Genomic DNA, 14,583 nt, shown 5'->3' with positions numbered 1-14,583 from the left:
AAGGCTTGCTTTGTTATATTTCCATTTGTTTGTACTTTTATAAGAGGGACATAGATAGAAAAGGAATCTTGCACTTAATTAATTTTCTTGTAGTATCTCCATGCCAGTACAACTTTCCCTCCCAAGCAGAGTTTTTATTTTCTGGATTTAGTACATCCTTACAGTACCTTATTTCTCAAAGTGATCCAATTAAATTATTTTGACTGTTATGATGCTTTTTTTATTTTTATTATTTCATTGCTTGACTAGAAGAATAACAGTGGTGAAAAGTAGAGCAGATGACTTTGTAGAGACTGAAGGACCCCAATTTGTTAAAGTTTGCCCTACCCCAAACTGCTTCGGCCTTAAATCCCTAATTCATTTGTAGCCATGGTGTAGTAGGGACATAGAGAGAAATATACCTATTGCTGGATATCCTATATTTGCATTTGTAGGCTTTGGGAGCAAGTATAACATTATTGCAGGACTGCTCTTTCATCAAGAATGAATGGCTTTGGTGATTAATTATATATTGCACATATTTCTTGGGGAGAATAAATGATGAATATTAACATCTTGTTTTACAATGCATTTACTAGAACTATTACTATGTAAACTTCAGAGCATATACATAACATACCTGAGAAAGAGCTACGGTATAGGTATTTTTCTTTTGTTCCCAAAAAATATTTTCCACTGCAGGAGTTGAGCACTTTCTACCTTGAGGCTTCAGCTTTGATACCTTGGGGCACTTTGGTTGTTGTTGGATTTCCTCCAAAGTGACCTCCTCCTTATATATTTAGCCACAACTCAAACGTTTGAGTCATTAACGTTGACTATGCTCATCTCATGCAATAATAGGGTGTTGGGGGGGGGGGTGACGGGGTTATAGGCAATCTTAAGTAAACAGCATTCTGGGATTGTGAGCCAAAGAGTCTGGGATGATTCAATAAATTAATCTCCAAGTCAGAGTTTGGCTGCATTGCTGGCCAGCTGGTTTTGATTGCACGGGCTGTGTGTTTACATAGGATGGGTTGCTTGTGGACGGAGGAATACAAGATAATGACATTATCGGAAGAGGTCCATGCTAAGCACAGCGTACACACAAAAGTCAGCTCTAAACATTTAGGTTAAAAAGGGTGTGTGTGGGGCGCACACGCGCATTTTAAGTGAAACTTCTTTTGTGTTATTTCACTGAAATTATAATTATACTCAAAAGTATTTAATTCAATCAAAAACATCAAAAAACAGTTTCAGTGACCAAACACAAAGAAGTTTCACTAAAACCGCGCGTGCTCGGCACACACCCATTTTTTTTTTTTATAGGGGGTCTAAAAAATAAATTATGACTGCTCTGCTCCTGTGACAAGGTGTGTGTGTGTGTATGCGTGTATGTGTGTGGTGAAGGTGTGTGTGTGGGTGGTGAAGGTATATGCCACTGAGGTGTGTGTATGCGTGGTGCAGGTGTGTGTCACTGAGGTTTGTGTGTGTGTGTGTGTGGTGCAGGTATATGTTACCGAGGTCCCTGTACATAATGCAGTCCCAGGGAACTCCACATTTATGCAAAGAAGCACTCCCCTCCCCCCCTCGCTCACTTTACGCAAGTGGGAGTCAGGGCACCTCAGCTTTCCACCAACGTGACAACAAATGTGTGGGGGGAGGGGGGAGGCAGTACAGTGGGGGGATCTACAACTTTTAATGTCGTGAGTTTTATTGCAATTCAAATTGTGCATTTTGGGGGGGGTAAACTACTGCGCATGCACGCCGAGCCGACTGCGGCTGCGCATGCGCACTCAGCGACTTCACTTTACACACTTCCGTCACCATGAAAAGGAGATTTGCCCGAGGTGCCACTAAAGAAGTTTCACTTCAAAAAACAAAACAAGAGGTTTTAGCTGGGAAATGAATAGACTTATATACAGTCTCTAAGTAGCAAGGTAACACGCACCTTACACGTTTCCTGCTCGTTTTGAATATGATTTACATTTAGAAAACAGACCCAATAACTGCAGTTCCAACTGTGCTACATTCAGTGATTTGTTATGGAATTATTTACACGTGCATATTCTTAGTGAAGCCACTAATTGCAGGCCCATAGATCAAGCCAGTAACTTGTATTTGCATAACACCTTTAATTATAAAATGCTTCATATATATATATATATATCACTAATTGTATTAGTCCACTGTTGGATTACTCCATCATTTTCTCTCCAGTTGTTGCTGATTGAAGAATGCTTATTTCCCAACAATTAAGAGCTTATTAAATAGTCATGTCTTGGCTTCAGTCCTAGGGGCACAGTTATGCTGCTCCAGTCTGCACGAGAGCCTGCGCAATGTGATAATGGAGAAAGGAATAGTAGATAGTTGTAAAGCATCGGGGAGCGCGTCCCCAGCGGCGTGCTCCCTCCGTTTCCTACCGCTTCACAGCCTCCCGCGCACCTTACTGTAAGGAATCGGGAAGCGCGTCCCCCGCGGCCTCCTTATCTGCCGCTTCACAGCCTCCCACGCACCGTACAGAGCGCGCGCCCCCACAGAGGGGTTTCAAGGTTCCTATGGAGCTTGGCTCCGCTCCCCGTTTGCAACGCATGGCTGCCCAGCGCGCACACGTGACGCGCGTGCACCGCTCCCCAGCTACGTGTCAAGACTCATGATCTTGCTCACCTGTCTCCTGCACCTCACAGCCTATCCCTGCCTCCGCAGAGGCCGCTCCTCTCCCCTGTCTCATTGGACTCTCTCACACATATATGCTCAGCTCTCTCACTCTTTCTTTGGCTCAGCATAGTTCATTGTAGCCTTGCTGTTCCCACGTCCCAGTTCCTGTTGTTTTGACTTGCCTGCCTCTGTGTTTGATCTCCAGTGTGCCGACCCGGCTAGACTTTGAACCCTTCTCGTGATATCGACCTCGGCTTGCCTCTGACCTTCCGTATCTCGCCACCCCGGACCACGGCACACGAACAACGACTGTCCTACTGGCTCCAACACCTTGACCACAGCACCAGGCTACCGACTACTCTCCTGGCTCCTACCTCTGACCTCGGCAAGTATCAAGACCACCATTCTACTATCTCCAACCCTGACCCGGCTAACCTTGACTACCCACTCTCCAGATGTGCCTCCGCTGCTGTGGGTGGCGTGTTCTATACTCTCCCAACTAAGTACCGGGGTCCCGCCTTGTTCGTGGTGAGCGCAAGTGTTACAAAAGTAATACTAATACTGCACTACCCAATTACAGGGCTGGGAAGAGGAAGCACACTGATTAAACAACCACTACAGTGTATATATATGGCTGCTTCCAGGAGTCATCTCCCTATTGGCCCGTATGCAAGTTAAATATATTTAATCTATACATTCAATGTATACACCGCCCTATTGCCACAACTATTTACTGAATAAACATGTCACTCGGACGTACTGAATGGATATCTGCCTTGCAGTGCGCACACACTAGCTTAGGCAGCGATTACACTCCGTGCGATGGTGCGCACGTGACAAGTACAAATTGCAGGATCCCTTAGAGGCCGCCCCTTGTGCGCCCCCTTGTGCGCGTGTTTTTGAAAGACAAAAAAAATGGGTCTTTTCAAACAACGTTAGCTGGCGACATAACTTCAATCTGCTGCTGAATATCAAATGTATTAAAGTAAATCCTACCTTCCCATATATTATATTTGTTCTCTGTGACGAAGCTACAGGTGCTGCGGTGTTTGTGCTCCAGGCTGGACATTCGGTCCCGGAGCAGAACAAAGCAAGGAAAAGGCTAGAATTCTAGTTGCGGAAGGAACTGAAACAACCACTTCCTGTAATGAGTGGGCAACTTTCCAACTAAGTCAAAAGAAGGTAATACTCTATTTAGAGAAAATCTTTAATGAACCGCTGAGAGAAAAGATTGGAGTTTTCATTATTTAAGGTACTTTTGGGCTACATGTATTAAGCCATGATACGGCATAACATCTTCCACCGCGGCTTAAGGTGCAAGTGGTCTTCCGGCACGGAAAGTGTCTTGTAGAGTAAAACTTATTAAATTCGGCCCTTTTGAGTCAACTAGTTTGTTACCACAAGCCCCATGGTGGGGTAAACTAGAAACCCATTAGTACAAATGTGGCAAGACTTACTTTCCCCAGCGCCACGGGCAAAAAAAGGCAAACTGCTGCAGCGCTGGGGATAGAGTCTAGCACGATCGCGCTGCGTGGGGGTCCATGCTTCCGGATTGGACCCCCTGCAATGTTACTTCATCCGTGTCGCAATCGTCGCAGGAGTGCAAGCGGCCGCAGCAACACAAACAGTAAGTCTTGCTACATTTGTAGGTTTGGGCCCGCCCACAGCGTTCCCGGGTGGACCAGGACCGAGTTCTTCCTCTGGGCTGTCGTGCAGGCAGGGGGTGGGGTGCAGGGAACAAACAGGGCCGGTTGGGACTTTTGCGGAGACTCTTACCTTGTCTGGCGTGGCCTCTCCTCAGACGATGCAGTGTCATGTTGTCATGGCGACATGATGCCATGCACCGTCGTGGCGCCATGGAAACAAGACGCTGCAGCCGGAAAGGCTGCCGGACAAGGTAAGGGACAGTTACAGATGCCACACGCTCTCACCCAGGCAAACAGTTTCATTATTGTGGGGAAGAGCATGGGGCTTGATGCAGGGGCACCAATGGCACTGCCATCCACCCGTCCCTATAAAAAACTATATAAACACTCGCTCAGCCTAGATACAACAGGTAAGTGCACTTAAGGGAATATATTGATGCCAAGAAAAAAAACAAAAATACAGCCCCTTCTTGCATGCACTCAATACCTGAAGGTCATGTGTCGTCTACATGTCTAAATCTTGACTCCCTCTGATGCGTATAAGAGAATCCAAAAAGGTGGTTGGTGGGGGCGGGGAACCTTTTAGGGCTACACTTCAAGTAATAGACCCAATTATCTATATTGTTAAAAACAACAATACCTTTTATTGCACACATTATACGAACACACACTTATATCAAAACTGCTGGTAATTGTTTGAAGTAGTGAGGAACCCAAGGGTAGACATATAATTTATCTTAAAATGTACGGTCATAGCAACTCCTTCGCACAGTTCGATGAGTGAATATACAGTACAATATCGTTCTCTTTAATAAGAGATACAAATCTATTACTGTAGTAATTGTCTTGTGTCTCTTTCATGTCGTGTCCCTTTTATGGACTTCCCCTATTTCTAACTTTACCAATCCTTACTAATGAAGATAAATAATTGTTATTTAGAATAAAAAAAACAAATATTACTAATAAGGAGTGAAAACAAAGAATGTGAAACAGTTTAAAAAAAAAATCACACCAAAATACAATGGAAGCGTTATCAATGTGGTGGTCTCTAATAAAGTAAATAACTACATCAATGAGTGCTGCATGAAAGAGGAACCGTTTCAGGTGAAATAATGTCCAGGAAAAAAATCAGCGCACCTCAAAAAAACAAAGAGAGAAACAAAAAACAATAGTGAAGCAAGTTCACAACCAGACTCTTGATGAAGCAAAGGTGAGATATGCAGAGGGTGACGGAACGCCACGACGTGCTAACGAGCAGGGAGAGGGCGGCTCACCTGGGGGTGGCCGCATGGGTCCGGCAGATGGATTGTCCATCTGGGTTCCCTCCACCACCAGGAGCAAGACATTTGCCCCCTACTGGCAGCCAGGGCCGTCTTAACAGCATTATTCGCCCCAGGGCAAAGCAGTGCACTGGGCCCCGCCAACTCTCTGCTACAAGTCGTAATTTTTCTCCTTCTACCATGTTAGCGGGAGATTTGAATGTTGAGGCGGGTGATCTGAAAATTCGTGTTAAATTCTGGTCTGTGCACAGATTAGCATGGGGGCCCCTATGCTCGTGGGGCCCCCGGGCAACTGCCCAGCGTGCCCATGCGTTAAGACGGCACTGCTGGCAGCGGCCCAGCATAGGTTAGTTGAGCCTTGCAAATAACGGATGCGAGATGCGACAGAAAAAAACCTGTTAAGGTTTTAAATTAAACAAAAACGTATTTTTCTTGCAAAACAAGAACGCAATGGTGTTCATTACACAGACACATTACTACAATAGGTTTCTCATTGATAAACAGTCATTTCTTCCTTGAACCATATCCATAGTAAAGATTGCCCTTTACCAACACAAAAACACACCATGCACTTTTGACCCTGAACCTCACTCTTCATTGGATCACTCTGCAATCTGTTCTCTCTCATTGCGATACCCTATCTCCCCACCTGAGTACATGCAGAATGTCTGACTCTTAAACGCTTGAATTCCAGTATAATCTCTCAGCAACCGGGACCTTATCGGTAGCAGTAACACAAAGACCCATTGCTCAATATAATCACTTCCCAAATTGCGAGACGATGCACAGGACATTACAACAGCCCAAACAGGCATAACGCACCTTTAGACGTCATGTAGAGCTGCATTGCAACGATGTGCAAGAGTCAAACAGTGTCTTTTTACAATACACTTCACTGCTTTCAGCTTTTTTGACCAACCCAACACAGCAAAATCCAGCAGTCCATAACTTGTCATTGTTCAAATCACCCATTTCCTGGATTTTGAACATATACTGCATCAGGGAACTTTTAGCCAAAGTTTCATGCAGACCCATTTTTGTCGGCTGGCACTGCTCAGGAAATCTCACTACAATGCTGGTCCCCCCTACCTGGTGCACACAGACATAGAGATACACACCTCACTACCCTATATATCATTGATGCAGGATGCAGACCACACTTTACAATATTTCCTTTTATTTTTATTAAAATAATAATAATATTTTTATAAAAAAAAATGTATTTTAATCTCTTATATTTTCAGCTCTGGCATACTGTATATACTGTCTTGTTCCACTTAAGGACATAGGTGACTGTTCTCAATAAATTGTTTTAACTAGTTGCTAAGAGAACTTCACAATGATAATACCCAGCTCACAACGACCCTTCTCACAATTGTGCCATCTTCTACGTAGCTGTTTTACAGTTGCACATTTGTCTGGGTCCAAATGATAATATATTGTATACTGATTAATGACAAATGTGTTTAGTATGCAAACAGAATAGTCAACTGTTGATGAAACGATCAGGAATTTAGATACAGCTTGTGTCATTGTATTCAATAACATTGCTATGGGACAGATGCATTTATTACAACTATGAGAAATTGCCAAAATGTAATAAACGCCATTTGTAAAGAAAGCTGGACTGACACGGTCAAGTTAAATGCACACGCCAAACAACGAAATTCTGCCCGAGAATTATTTCCCCGCTGACTAATCGCTAAACAGTTACTTTAAGATGTTAATACAGAGTCAAGCGATAATTTCAGCTAGTTTCTATGGGAACCACTTACAATACTACCCTCTGTGTTGTTAATGGCGAACATTAAAGCAGCAAAACATGTGAAATCGTATATATCAATATATATGTTTTGAAAAATAAAATCAGTTCTGTACTATTAGATAATAGTGAGTTTTTTTTTTTTTTTTTTTTGTTTTTAGTATTCAACTTTTAATGCCATTTTTAATGAGTTTTGAAGCATCCTTGATGCTGTGCTTCTATAGCAGGCTTTAGCCCAGTTCCCCAGCAGTGCAAGATCTTTGCAACACTTTACTGGTTGTCAACAAATTATCACAATGTTCCCAGCAGTTTGAGCTGCAAACTGTAACAATAGATAATGTTACCTAAGTAATATACAAATACATTGTAGCTGCTGAGTTACACAGACTGAAGGATTGATTGAAATGGATAGGTGGCCATTATGTTAGGCACACAATCAGGTTTGGACAGAATTATAACAGGAGCACCAAACGATTGCCAGCTTAGGTAAGAATGCAGTATCATACCTTGTCACATGCTTAACATATACAAATAAGAACAGGGGGCGGGGGAGATGTAGTATTACTGCTTTCATGTACTGAAATTTGGACTCAAATACTTTGGAGACGGGCAGAAGATATATAGTTATCCCCTTTCCACTGGGTAAGGACGAAGATGTAATTGACTCCTCGCCAATTTGCCTATACAGCGGGCAGAGACTGCGTCCGTTCCCTGCCAACAAAATACTGGACTATCTGTAGCTGTCAATTAGAATGCCAGTTGCCCAATTACATAGGCATAGATCGCTTTAGCTCAAACTGAAAAAATGATCCTTTTTTGGGGCTTTGTACTAGTTAATATCACATGCATTCCAAATGCGATTATTTGAGACAGAATTTTTTATTATAAGGCACATTATCTTCATAAGCAAGCTTTAGAACTGACTAAAGCATTAAAAATAAAGACAATTAGGCTTGGCACAATTTAAAAGCATCTGGAATGCATACTGAAATTACCGTGCAAACTGGATTTTATACTTACTGTTTGGTGGGGTTTTTTCCCCAAGACAAATAGTTCCATCTAATTGAAGTGCTAGGTCTTCAGAAAAAAATGTAAATCAATCTCTTAGGGAAAAAAAAAAACGAAAATAAGTCGCTAAAGGGGATTGTCTGTACTTGGCTTCCAAGGGCTGATACACAAAGTATATCATAATGACTATTTGAAAAGGATGAATCATTTGCACGTATTATAGAAATGCATTTTTGTGCCAAGTAGCAAGAGAAAACAGGTTGGTACAATTATGGAATTTTGTGCAAGACAAAATAAGAATGCACATCAGAGAATTACCTTCTCCCAGCAGCATTCCTGGTCTTTGTGTGTGTGTGTGTGTGTGTGTGTGTGTGTGTGTGTGTGTGTGTGTGTGTGTGTGTGTGTGTGTGTGTGTGTGTGTGTGTGTGTGTGTGTGTGTGTGTGTGTGTGTGTGTGTGTATGTGTGTGTGCGCGTTTGTGTGTTTTTGATCAATATAGTTTAGAAATGTAAATTAAAGCCCATATTTGTATATTATCTGCATAGCCATAAGAGTGCACCACGTAACAAGGTATTTTTTTAACAATTTGGTCCTGTTTGTGTTTGTGTAGTTACATTACCTACCTCGTGGAACGCTCTCCAATACTTTTGTGAGGTATTTTAGGGCCCCATATAGATTATTGTGGTGCAAACTTTGAGCAATTCCTCTTGTTTTATTTTAACTTGTGTTAATACACACAAAACACTTGTTGGATATTATACCCCTTTCCCACCGTGAGTTTAGTTTCTTTGCAATTAAATGTTGAAATCTTTCCAATAGTAAAACATGTCTTATATTACACTAATAAACTACAGGAGCATAATGTTGATAAATTCCTTCCAAGCAACAACAACGTTGAATCAGCCAATGCGATTAAATGAACTGGTCCCTTGCTCGGCTAAAAACTTTTTGGCAATGGTTCTCATGTACCTTTCTATCAGCTCGTCAAAGACAGCTCTGCCATGTCCCCATAAACAATTTCAATCATTTTGTCCTTTGCAGCTTGAATGTTTTTATTCAAATTTGACAATGCAATTAACATTATAAAAGCAAATGAACACTGAACATACAAACGTTCAGGCTCAGATAGAAAGCAAGACGTTGATCCTTTGCAATGTGGAGATTAGCGTGTTATCTGCCAAGATATTCCGAAAACCCAATGCATTTGCAGCCTGGATCCATTTAACCCCCTTTGAAGTTCTTGTGGTGTTCCAGTTGTGGCTTAAGAGCTAGCACCATGGAATGGCACCATTCTGTTTCTAAGAGCATGTTGGTCCCCTGTAGGTCATCACAACCTACAACAAACTTACACTTCTCCTGGAACAATACAACCTGTAGAACTCTGAATTACTCGGAGGAGAAAAAAACATCAACACTGGAGATGGGGGAATTTTTTGGGGTGGATTTAGTCTTCCTTCTGATCAGCCGGTTCTTTTTGGTCCACGGATGAGTCTCAAAAAGGCAAATCCGCCGTTTCGGATATTTTATTTCAGAGAGCAATCCAAAATTCAAATGTATATTATGTGTATGTAGGCAATTAACAGCTATACAGTACATATCTAGTGCATACTAAAGGCATATCTAGTATTGATATTTACATACTGAGTGCATTTCCAGTGTTGATATTATTTCTAGGTGTATGTTTTTCTGATATTGTAATCTCTCCAGACTTTTGCAGGGAAGAATTGCCTTTTTACCTGCAGAGTCTTTATTTACTCTCAGAGAGAAATACTATTATCTATTGTATTTACTATGGATTGGGACTGTTGTAGCAGTGGAGTCTATTGTGTAGATCCGTGTTTCCCAACTCCAGTCCTCAGGGAACCCCAACAGGTCAGGTCTTAAGGATACCCCAGATCCAGCACAGGTGGCTCAGTCAAATTGCTTGCTGAGCCAGAGTGGCTCCTGGCACCTACTGCAGAGGTAAGTATCTCCAGAAGCAGGGGGTCCCTGGAGCTGAAATTAACGTTCAGCTCCGGTAGCAAGGAGTCCCCAGAGCTGAAATTAACGGGGGGGGGGGGGGGGGTGGACGGGGGGTTCAGCTCCGGAGACCCACTGCTTCAATTTTATATTAAAAATAAATAAACTTAACATTTGCCGACTTGGATTACTCTTTACACAAAAATTGTTTTATTCCATAGGTGTAAAACTTTAGGGGCTCTGTGTAATGTGCCGCTAATCATTTTGCCGGAAAGCAGATGCAAAAAAGAATAGCAAGTTTGTGCGCCTCCACGCACTATTGCAGGGGTGCGCAAACTGGGGGGTGGAGGGGGGGGGGGGGCGCGGCGGTTACAGAGGCCCCGCGTAAGAGGCCTACAAAATAGATAAGAAGCAAAAAGGTGACACTGTGTGATCATTTACATGTCATCTGCAAACCAGATTTCCCCCCCATTTTCTCTTGGCATACAATGCTTCCACTGCAGCAGGGGATTCTGGGTAATGGTTACATAGTTACATATGTAACTATTACCCAGAAGCCCTGGCTGCAGTGGAAGCATTGCATGCCAAGAGAAAATGGGGGGAAATCTGGGTTGCAGACCTGTCTGAGACATGAAGGTGCTCACAAGGGGTATTTGTATGTACTGTACGGTGGGGGGTTTGTGTCACTTTTTTACCCACCATAACTACGATAATATGCATATTAATCTTGACGCTGGACGATTTTGAAATGCATTGTTAGAGTTGGCTATACACAAAGTAGCTGGACATAGGATGGGTGAGACTGTGTATGCCATGCTGATAAGGTGGGAAAGGAGAGGGGGTGAATGCTTGCACCTTTGCCAAGTGAGGAAGGAAAAGGGAGCGTTGAAGACCGAGCAAGGAGAACAAACCAACGGAGGGTGTTAAACCAACCCCCAGATAGGGATCGGCTGCCCCTGGCTGCTGACCCATAAGAAAAACCCCAGCCGTACTGACCTCTAATAGCAGCAACCCCCCAACCCCCCGAGCACGTCCTGCTCTTATTGCTCTTATCTTTTATATTTTTCTAGTGTTAAAAAATCCAATTTTTGGCAAACATTAATCTCTAGCTTCTGAGGTTACCATGGTAACCCTTACACGGCTCTATGCTGGCGAGATCTTCATTTTAACCTCCTCACTTCATATTGCAAAACAAATACCTTCTGAACGAAGCATCAGATTCTGAAAACAAAAAGTAGCCTATAAAGGGATGTAAAAAAAAAAAAATGCGTGCAACAGTTTCATTCAGACCACAGAGTATTACTTAAAATATACATATAAAAATACAGTGCTATACAGTACAGAAAAAGATTACTACAAGAACATAGTTACAATAAATGGAGAACAATTTCTTAAAATAAAAGGGTAAAACAAACAAATCCCTATTCAGTACGTTACTGTATGTCACAGTTTTTTTCCCAGAGAGGACATTGGCGTAGAAAAGATGAGAACTCGCGTGTCTGATCCCAAAATTGCTGAATTACAATGTTAATAACATATTACTGAATTCTGCTGGAGTACAATGCTGAATTACAATTCTACTGGCTCATTATAGTCACATGTCCCTTGGAGAGGAACCTGCAAGGGGGCAGCATGCATGTGTTACTTGCCATACACAGGGTGGCCTTCTTTTGCACCCGGGAGACTTTGTGTGGAATTTTCGGGGAGCTTGATTCATACAGCGATATTTATCTGATGTGCAGAAAACTTTTTGCACCATTTCTGATCATGTCAAATGTAATAAACTTTTTTTTGTTCACATCCGATTACATTTACATTATGCCACATCAATTTATGATTCGCAGAAAGGAGATGAAAATGCAATGCCCTTTAACCCATCCCATGTGCTGCAAGGAAACGGTCTGACCCACTGCGCAATGTAACCTGTCCACAAATGACGCAGCAACATAGGGTCAAATAATTGGTACACTTAACACCTGTTCGAAATACCTATTTTAGCACCAATTTAATGACAAAAACACCTTTGTACAGTTCGATTCTTTGCGGTCACGCACTACGCAGGGTTTTCTGCCTCCCTATGCTTTCTCTTATGTCTGGTTCTCTTATCTCCGTATGTGATCTGTATTTCACACTGTTCGTACATTGAACAGTTCTTCGTGCATAACTGGTGCCGTCAAAAACGAAAGAAACGACCTTGTTGCCAAATTGTATTGCATCTACTGTATTGCATCTACTGTATAAAAAGCAGGAGCTACATGGTGACGATAAAAAGGGCTGAGATTTTGATAATTACAGGAGATAATAAGGAACACAAGGGGGGGGGTCTCTTTACTAAAGTCTCTTGGCTGCAAAACTGGAGCAACATCCGTTCCAAAAAAACCCAAAAATTTTATTTATCAAAGAACAGGAAACCCCAGCAAAATATTCCCATTTGTTAATTTGATCAATCTGGTGCAATTCTTTTGCACTGGTTTTGCATCCGGAAGACTTTAGTGAATAGTAAATAATAACACACCCCAAGACGTTATAAAGAATATGTATGAATTAAATATTAAAACAAACCTTTTTTTTTTTGTATCTGGAAGCTCAGTATTTTCAACAGTGCTGGTCTCTTACACGCTTATCTGCTGCAATTGTAGTATGAAACCTGGAACAAAAAGCAAAACAAGGAGGTAAATATAATGGGAAATTACAGTTATAGAATATACTTAATTTTGTGGTTTTGAGGAGTGTGCAAATGTGGTACAATTCTGGGTGTCAAGCAGTTTGCAAACATATCTTTTTTTAGTAAAAATCAAATTATTAACCTTCAAATAAATCAAAGATACTGTATGAACCAGATACAGCAGTGAAGCATATATCTAAGAAAATTACAATACATATACAGTGTATTTCATACTGCAGTGCAGAGCTTTTCAAACTGTGTGTCGCGTCACGTTAGTGTGTCGGCTGCAGTGTGTAGGTGTGTAGGTGTGTCACGCAAACATAACAAGAAACCTCTGAGCGGTGCGGAAACTGGGGGGCGCATGATTATTTAAGGGGGGCGCGGGCGGTTAGGGTCACATACAGGGGGTTTGCTGGGCCGTGCGCCGTCCCCTAGAAAAAACTGGTCACCACAGGGTGACAGGGGCGCGTGCTGGGGGAAAAGAAATAAATAAAAATCCCCCACCTGACTGGTTGGCGCGCAGCCAATCTCTATCCGAGCTGCACATTGAGGAGGCGCCTTTTCCTGCATGGAGCGAGTAAGGTAAGTACAGCTCCATGCCCCCCCCAGTCCGATATGGGCCCCCGTGTGTCCGATCCCCGTTTGTGTGTAATTGTGTGTGTGTAATTGTGTGTGTGTGTGTGTGTGTGTGTGAATGAATGCAGACACCAATCCACAGTCAGTCACCCAGCCCCTCTCTCTCTCTCTCTCTCTCTCTCTCTCTCTCTCTCTCTCACCCTCTCTCTGTGTCACTCATAAATGACAACAATTTTGGAAATGTATGTGTAGCCTTGGTGCCCTCCGGCTCCCAGAGACCCCCCTCCTTTGGGTCAGCACGGTCGCGGGTGCCGCCAGAGGCAGCGACGGAACCGCCGGCTGTTCCCAAAGGTGGGGGCCGGTGCAGGGAGTGAGCCAAGCGCTCGGAGTCTCGGCGGCGTACCCGGCTAGCGGGGGCCGCCATGACGGATTGCGCGAGCGTGCGCGGGATCGCGCATGCGCAGATAGAGTCAGGGAGTTGAGGTGGCCAGTGGAGACTCGCGCATGCGCAGTGATAAGTGCGCAAACACTAACCTACCAGGGAAGGCTCTTGGAGGGGAATACATGTCCCATGAGCCTCAGCTGCGCCCCACGTGACGCCAGGGAGCCAATAGGGCTGGACTGCACAGGGAGGAAAAGATACATTTCGCGCGCTGAGAACGGTAGTTGGAGCTGGGAGCAAGAAGGGGAAGGAAGGGTGTAGTGAGCAAGTGGCTCCTACACCAGGTAAGGTCCCCCAGGTCCAAGACAGGCCCCAACTCCCCACCAGGTTAGTGGGTAATTAATAAGGGACGGCCCCAAGTTAGGGACCCTGCCCTTAGGTTCGTGGTGTGCATTCTTGTCAGGTCACAGCGGTCAGTGCTGTGAGGGCTGACAAGAGAGCATCGTGCAAGGTTGCAGTGCGTTGCTGCAGGGGTTGGAAGTGTGAGGTAGGAGTTAGTCCGAGGGGACCCAGGTGGTGACGGGAAGAGGTAGTGCGGTTGCAGGGGGTCAGGGACCCACTTGCATAGGATAGGCCACCCTGTAGGCCCATAGGAGTTTTCCCCTGAAGCCA

The 14,583-nt window shown here is 43.5% G+C and overlaps 1 protein-coding gene across 2 annotated transcripts in view; it reads right to left on the bottom strand.

Annotated features, from left to right (window-relative positions):
- The window catches only part of MRTFB (myocardin related transcription factor B), a 169,708-nt gene that overhangs the window by 118,494 nt on the left and 36,631 nt on the right, over positions 1-14,583 (bottom strand). Inside the window, exon 2 of one of the 2 annotated variants that reach the window (XM_075566143.1) lies at positions 12,851-12,935. The gene's annotated coding sequence lies outside the window, so the exon portion shown is untranslated. The remainder of the gene's footprint in view (positions 1-12,850; positions 12,936-14,583) is intronic. The other variant, XM_075566141.1, reaches the window with a different exon arrangement.

This window comes from Ascaphus truei, chromosome 11 (genome assembly GCF_040206685.1).
Source record: "Ascaphus truei isolate aAscTru1 chromosome 11, aAscTru1.hap1, whole genome shotgun sequence".
Lineage (NCBI taxonomy): Eukaryota > Metazoa > Chordata > Amphibia > Anura > Ascaphidae > Ascaphus > Ascaphus truei.
Note: the sequence above shows the minus strand (reverse complement) of the source record. Positions and strands in the feature narration are given on the sequence as shown.